The following is a 7,771-nucleotide window of genomic DNA, read 5'->3' as shown; positions in this document are numbered from 1 at the left end:
GTCAGAATGGCCATCATCGGAAAATCTAGAAACAATAAATGCTGGAGAGGGTGTGGAGAAAAGGGAACACTCTTGCACTGCTGGTGTGAATGTGAATTGGTACAACCACTATGGAGAACAGTATGGAGGTTCCTTAAAAATCTACAAGTAGAACTACTGTATGACCCAGCAATCCCACTGGGTGTATACCCTGAGAAAACCATAATTCGAAAAGTGTCATGTACCAAAATGTTCATTGCAGCTATATTTACAATAGCCCAGACATGGAAACAACCTGAGTGTCCATCACTGGATGAATGGATAAAGAGGATGTGGCACATATATACAATGGAATATTACTCAGCCATAAAAAGAATTGAAATTGAGCTATTTGTAATGAGGTGGATAGACCTAGAGCCTGTCATACAGAGTGAAGTAAGTCAGAAAGAGAAAGGCAAATACTGTATGCTAACACACATATATGGAATTTAAGGGGAAAAAAATGCCATGAAGAACCTAGTGGTAAGACAGGAATAAAGCCACAGACCTACTAGAGAATGGACTTGAGGATATGGGGTGGGGGAAGGGTGAGCTGTGACAAAGCGAGAGAGAAGCATGGACATATATACACTACAAAACGTAAGGTAGATAGCTAGTGGGAAGCAGCTGCATAGCACAGGGAGATCAGCTCAGTGGTTTGTGACCACCTGGAGGGGTGGGATAGGGAGGGTGTGAGGGAGGGAGATGCAAGAGGGAAGAGATATGGGAACATATGTATATGTATAACTGATTCACTTTGTTATAAAGCAGAAACTAACAAACACACCATTGTAAAACAATTATACCTGAATAAAGATGTTAAAAAAAAACCACCTAGAGCTGGAAAATGAAATGATTGAACTGAAGAATTCAATAAAGAGCTTTAACAGCCGACACAACCATGTAGAAGAAAGAATCAGTGACCTAGAACACAGGACATTTGAAATTATCCAATCAGAGGAGTAAAAATAAGAAATTATAATAATAAAAAACTGAAGAAAGCTTAAGGGACTTATAGGATACAATCAGAAGAAACAATACCAACATTACAGGAGTCCAACAAAGAGAGAAAATGTAGGACAAAAAGTATATTTAAAACAATAATGGCTGAAAACTTCCCAAACTTGGGGAGAGAAATGGACATCTAACTCTGAGGCCTAAAAGACCCAAAATAGGTTGAAACCAAATAGGGCTACACTAAGACATATTATAGCTAATTTTTCAAATATTAAATAAAAAGAAAGAACTTTGAAGGCAGGAAGAGAAAATTAAAAAAAGGTACTTGCAAGGGAACCACCATAGACCATAGGCATATTTCTCAAAAGAAACTCTTCAGTCCAGGAGATAATGGGATATTATATTTTAAATATTGAAACAAACAAAAAAACCCATCATGAATTCTATACCTGGAAAAGCTATCCTTCAGAAAGGAAGGGAATATAAAGACTTTCCCAAACAAACAAAAGCTAAGGGAGTTCATCATCATTAGACTTGCTTCACAAGAAATGCTAAAGGGAGTTCTTTGAAAATAAAAGCATTCTGATTTTTATTATAAAAACATATGAAGGTAGCATAAAACTCCCTGGTAATGGTAAATATATAGTCAAAATTAGATTCTGTAATATGAAAATGGTGGTGTGTAATATACTTACTACTATAATTTAAAGGTTAAAAATTTATTAAAAGTTGTCATAACTACAGTAATCAGTTATTGGATACACCACATAAAAATATATAAACCATAACATCAATTGCAGAAAATGTGAGGAGGAGGAAAAGTATAAAAGTTTAGAAATACTGTCAAAGTTAAGTTGTTATAAGTTTAAAATAGAATGCTATACTTCTAAGATAGTTATCTAAGCCTCATAGAAAGCAAAGGGAAAAATGTGTAGTAATTACACAAAAGAACATGATAAAGAAATCAAAGCATTCTGATACCAAAAGACATTAAAGGGAGCATGATTCCTCCAGCTTCATTTTTCTTTTTCAATATTGCTTTGGCTCTCTTGTATTTCCATACTACATTTAAAATAATTTTCTCTAATTCTGTGAAAAATGCCTTTGGTATTTTGACAAGGATTGTACTGAATCTGTAGATTGCCTTGGGTAGTATGTTCATTTTAACAATATTGATTCTTCCAAGAGAAGAACATGGTATCTGTTTGTGTTGTCTTCAATTTCTTTTATCAGCATCTTATAGCTTTTGGAGTACAGTTCTTTTGCCTCCTTAGGTAGGTTTATTCCTAGGTACTTTATCTTTGTTGAGGCAATGGCAAATGGGATCATTTCCTTAATTTCTCTTTCTGATATTTTGTTGTTAGTGTGTAAAGATGCAACAGATTTCTGCTTAATAATTTTGTATCCTGCACCTTTACTGAATTTCTTGGTGAACTCTAGTAGTTTTATGGTGGTGTTTTTAGGATTTTCTATGTATAGTATCACATCATCTGCAAACAGTGACAGTTTTACTTCTTTTCCAGTTTGGATTCCCTTTATTTCTTTTACTTCTCTGATTGCTGTGGCTAGAATATTCAAAACTCTTTTAAATAAAAGTGGAGGACGTGAGCATCCTTGTCTTGTTCTTGATTGTAGAGGAAATGCTTTCAGCTTTTCAGCCTTGAATACAACCTTAGTTGTAGGTTTGTCATATAGGCCTTTATTACGTTGAGGTAGTTTCCCTCTATGCCCACTTTCTTGAGAGATTTTATCACAAATGGATGCTGAATTTTATCAAAAGCTTTTTCTGCATCTATTGATATGATCATATGGTTTTTATTCTTCAATTTGTTAATGTGATGTATCTCTTTGGTTGATTTTTGGATATTGAAAAATCCTTGCAAGCCTGAGATAAATCCCACTTGGTCATGGTGTATGATCTTTTTAATGTGTTGTTAGCTTTGGTTTGCTAGTATTTTGTTGAAGATTTTTGCATCAATATTCATAAGTGATATTGGCCTGTAATTTCTTTTTTGGTGGGATATCTTTGTCTGGTTTTGGTATCAGGGTGATGCTGGCTTCATAGAATAAGTTTGGAAGCATTCCTTCCTCTGTAATTTTTTCAAAACAGCTTGAGAAGGATAGGTGCTAACTCTTTAAACGTTTGGTAAAATTCACCTGTGAAGCCATCTGGTCTGGACTTTTGTTTGTTGGGAATTTTTAAATTACTAATTCAATTTCATTACTGGTAATTTTTCATATTTCTTTTTGATCCAATTTTGGGATATAGTGTCTTTCTAAGAATTCATCAATTTCTTCTAGGCTGTCTATTTTATTAGCACATCGGTTTTCATACAGCTCAACATCAAGAAAACAACTTGATTTAAACATGTGCAGAATAACTGAATAAACATATTTCCAAAGAGGAAATGCAGATGGGCAAAAGGCACATGCAAACAAGCTCAACATCACTAATCATCAGGAAATGCAAATTAAAACCACAATAAGATGTCACTTCACACCTCTCAGAATGTCTGTCATCAAAAAGAACACAAATAATAAATGTTGGCAAGGATGTGGAAAAAAAGGGAACACTGTACACTATTGGTGGGAATGTAAATTGGTTTAGCCACTTTGGAAAACAGTATGGAGGTTTCTCAAAAAACTAAAAATATAACTACCATATGACATAATAATTCCACTCCTGGGTATATATCTGAAAAAAAAACACAAAAAAGTAATTCAAAAACATATGTGCACCCTAATGCTCGTTGCCACATTATTTAAAATTGCCAATATATAGAAGAAACCTAAGTGTCCTTTGACAGATGAATGGTTAAAGAAGTTGTCACATGTGTATACAATGGAATACGACTCAGCTATAAAAAAGAATGAAATTTTACCATTTGCAGCAACATCAATGAAATTGGAGAGCATTATGCTAAGTGAGGTAGGCAAGAAACAGAAAGCCAAATGCTGTATAATATCACTGATATATGGAATCTAAGAAACACAATAAGCTAGTGAATATGACAAAAAAATAGCCAACTCACAAATATAGAGAACAAACTAGTGGTTACCAGTGGGAAGAGACAAGGAGGAGAGGAGTAAGGGGTACAAACTTTTAGGTATAAAATAAGTTACAAGGATATATTGTACAGCATGGGGAATATATCGGACATTCATAAATAACTATATATGGAGCATAATTGTTAAAATTTTCAAATCACTATATTAGCCATATGTAACATATAATATTGCACAATTGACTATACTTAAATTTTTAAAAAAGCTTACCTTAAGAAACAGGAAATATGTTGAATAAAGAACCTAACTCTTCACCACAAGGAACTAGAAAAAGAAGAAAAAAATAAGCCCACAGTTAACAAAAGAAATAAAATAATAAAGACTAGAGAATAAATGAATGATATAGAGAACAGGAGAATATAGAAAAGACTTTTTAACAAAAGTAAGAATTGGTGTTTTTTAAACATAAACAACATGTACAGACTTTAACTAGACTAACCAAGGAAAAGGGAACATGATCCCAATGGAAAAAATAAATTAAAGAAGAGATATTACAACTGATACCACAGAAATACAAAAGATCATAAGAGGCTACTATGAATGATTATATGCCAACAGAGTGGAAGACTTAGAAGAAATGGAAAAATTCTTAGAAACATACAACGTACCAAGCCTGAATCAAGAAAAATAGAAAATACAGATAAATTACTAGTAAGGAGATAGAATCAATAATCAAAACTCTCACAGTGCAGAAAAGCACAGGACCAGAAGTCTTCACTAGTGAATTTTACCCAATATTTGAAGAAATTTATCTGCAATCCTTCTCAAACACTTCCAAAAAATAGAAGTGGAGGGAACACTCCCAAACACACTTTACAAGGCTAGCATTACCCTGATATCAAAACTGGAAAAGGACACTACAAGAAAAGAATACTACAGAGCAATATTCTTGATGAATATAGATGGAAATTTTCTCAATAAAATACTAGCAAACCCATTTCAGCAGTACATTAAAAGTACCATTCACCATTATCAAGTGAGATTTATCCCAGATGGTTCAACATATGCATATAAGTAAATGTGATACATTACATGAATTTAATGAATTAAAAATCATATGATCATCTCAGTAGATGCAGAAAATGAATTTAAGAAAATTGAGCACCCTTTCATCATAAAATCTCTTAACAAATTAAATACAGAAGGAATGTATTTCAACACAATAAAGGTCTTATTAGCCAAGCCCACAGGTAACAATACTCATTGGTGAAACTTTGAAAGCTTTTCCCTTTAAGATTGGGAACAAGACAAGGGGGTCCATTCTCACTACTCCTATTCAGTATATTACTGGTAATCTTAGCTAGCAATCAGACAAGAAAAAGAAATAAAAGGTATGAGAATTGGAAAGGAAGAAGTAAAATTTTCTCTATTTGCTGATGACACGATTTTATATATAGAAAATCCTAAAGACTTCACCAAAAACTGATCTAATCCACAAATTCAATATAGTTGCAGGATACAATATTAACATAAAAATCAGTATTGCTTCTATACACTAACAAGAAATTATGTGAAAAAGGAATAAAGAAAATGATCTAATTTACAATAGCATCAAATAAAATAAAATAAATAGGAATAAATTTAACTAAGGAGGTGAAAGATCTCTGCACTGCTAATTACAAAACTTTGGTGAAAGAAAGCAAAAGGACACAAATAAATGGAAAGGCATCCTGTGTTCATAGGTTGGAAAATTAATATTGTTAAATGTCCACACTACCCAAGCAATCTATTCAATGCATCCCTATCAAGGTTCCAATGGCACTTTCTACAGAAGTATAAAAAATAACCCTAAAATTTATATAGAATTACAAAGGGCCTCAAATAGCCAAGGAAATCCAAAGAAAGAATAAAGTAGGAGGCAACACACTTCCTTATCTCACGTTATATTATAAAGTTATAGTAATAAAAACAGTATAGTACTGACATAAAAACAGACACATAGAACAATGTAACAGAATCCAGAGTCCAAAAATAAAACAATGCATATATGGTAACCTAATATTTGGCAAGGGATCCAAGAATAGTCAATGGGGAAAATATAGTCTCAATAAATGGTGTTGAGATAATTCTATATTCACATTAGAAGTATGAAACTAGATCCTTATCTTATATCAGTCACAAAAATTAATTTGAAATGGATTAAAGACTTAAATGTAAGATGTGAAACCAGAAAATTCTTAGAAAAAAAATAGGAAAAATGTCCCTTGATATGTGTCTTGGCAAAGATTTTTTGGATTTGGTGTGTAAAGCAAAAGCAACAAAATTAAATAGAACCACATGAGACTATACCAAACTAAAAAGCTTCTGCACAGCATCAAAAACCCTTAACAAAATGAAAAGGCAAACTGCAAAATGAAAGAAAATATTTGCAAATCATATACATGATAAGGGATTACCATCCAAAACATATACGGAAATCATATAACTGAATAGCGAAAAACAGAATAATCCAATTAAAAATGGTGAAAGGACCTGAATAGACTTTTTCCAAAGATGATACACAAATAGAAAAGAGTTACATGAAAAGGTTCTCGGTATCCCTGATCATTAGGGAAATACAACTTGAAACCATAATGAGATATCACCTCACAACTGTTAGAATGGCTATCATCAAAACGACAAGAGATAACAAATGCTGGTGAGAATGTGGAGATAAGGGAATCCTTGTGCACTGTTACTGGGATTCTAAATTGGTATAGACACATGGAAAACAGCATAGAAGTTCCTCAAAAAATTATAGAAAATTCCTTGGTGGTCCAGTGGTTAGGACTTGGCACTTTCACTGCCCAGGCCCAGGTTCCATCCCTGGTCAGGGAAGTAAGATCCTACAAGCTGCATGGCCAAAAAAATAATTATAAATAGAGCTACCATATGATCCACTGGTTCAACTTTTGGATATATATCTGAAGGAAACCAAATGACTATCCAAGAAATATCTACACCCCTATGTTCATTGCAGTATTATTTCCAATAGCCAAGATATGGAAACAACTTAAGTGTCCATCAACAGATGTACGAATAAAGGAAACATGATATATATAGTGGAATCCTACTTAGTCATAAAAAGAAGGAAATTCTGCCATTTGTGCCAACATGGATGAATCTTGAGGACATTATGCTAAATGAAATATGTCAGACAGAGAAAGACAAATACTGTATGATCTCACTTAAATGTAAAATTTTAAAAACAAACACCCTCCCCCCAAAAAAAACCCACCAAACTCATAGAAGAAGTAATCAGACATTTGGTTACCAGAGATGGAGGTGGAGAATGAGGGAATTAGATAAAGATGGTCAAAAGAATAAGAAGTACAAACTTTCAGTCATAAGATAAATAAGTATTGGGGATGTAATGTACAACATGATGACCATAGTTAACTTTGCTATATGGTATATTTGAAAGTTTTTGATAAAGTAAATAATAAAAATTCTCATCACAAGGAAAAAGCAATTTTTATCTTTTTAAATCTGTATGAGATGATGGACATTAATTACACTTATTATGGTAATCATTTCACAATATATATATCAGCTCATTATGCTATGCACCTTAAACTTATATAGTACTGTATCTCAATTATAACTCAATAAAACTGAAAGGAGCAAAAAGATGCATCTTGTATAATGAAGGCAGTGTCAGAAGCTCCTCTGTCACATTTCATGGTGCTTTGGTCTCCAGGATGACACCTGGTCATAGAGAACCCTCCAGAATTTTCTGTGAGCACTAGGT

At 33.1% G+C, this 7,771-nt stretch overlaps 1 non-coding gene across 1 annotated transcript; it reads left to right on the top strand.

The window, feature by feature from the left end:
* The first annotated feature begins 6,786 nt into the window (after positions 1–6,786).
* Positions 6,787–6,858, top strand: TRNAE-UUC (transfer RNA glutamic acid (anticodon UUC)). The gene has a single exon. It is a non-coding gene; the product is annotated as a tRNA-Glu (tRNA).
* The last annotated feature ends 913 nt before the right edge of the window (positions 6,859–7,771 follow it).

Source organism: Neophocaena asiaeorientalis, unplaced genomic scaffold (assembly GCF_003031525.2).
Source record: "Neophocaena asiaeorientalis asiaeorientalis breed wild unplaced genomic scaffold, Neophocaena_asiaeorientalis_V1.1 scaffold222, whole genome shotgun sequence".
Classification (NCBI taxonomy): domain Eukaryota; kingdom Metazoa; phylum Chordata; class Mammalia; order Artiodactyla; family Phocoenidae; genus Neophocaena; species Neophocaena asiaeorientalis.
The sequence above is the reverse complement of the archived record's forward strand: the minus strand, read 5'-3'. Positions and strand labels throughout refer to the sequence as shown.